Source organism: Homarus americanus, unplaced genomic scaffold, assembly GCF_018991925.1.
Source record: "Homarus americanus isolate GMGI-L3 unplaced genomic scaffold, GMGI_Hamer_2.0 scaffold32583, whole genome shotgun sequence".
NCBI classification, from domain to species: Eukaryota; Metazoa; Arthropoda; class Malacostraca; order Decapoda; family Nephropidae; genus Homarus; species Homarus americanus.
Window position 1 is genome coordinate 22,831,522 of NW_024713129.1, and position 334 is coordinate 22,831,855.

Below are 334 nucleotides of genomic sequence, written 5' to 3' on the forward strand. Positions count from 1 at the left end.
TGGTAAGGTAGTTGTAGTAGCAGTGTAATAATAATAATAATATTAAGGTTTATTAAGATAACATAGCGGCTAGAAGGCTGATATAAAATGACAGAGATGATAAGTTATATACAGTATGTGAAATCGGGTGGGTTGATTGACGAGTTTATGTACAGGAGATAATAATCGCTGGGGAATAAATAACAAGGATGGCCCAAGGGGCCTTCAAACAATTTGTTCAGGTGTAGAAGCTGTCGCCAACATCAACCACTGGGTGTGACTGCAGACAGTCATTTCCGAATAATTAGAAGACTGGACAGCTGCTTAACTGCACTGGCTAACCATGCGGAATACG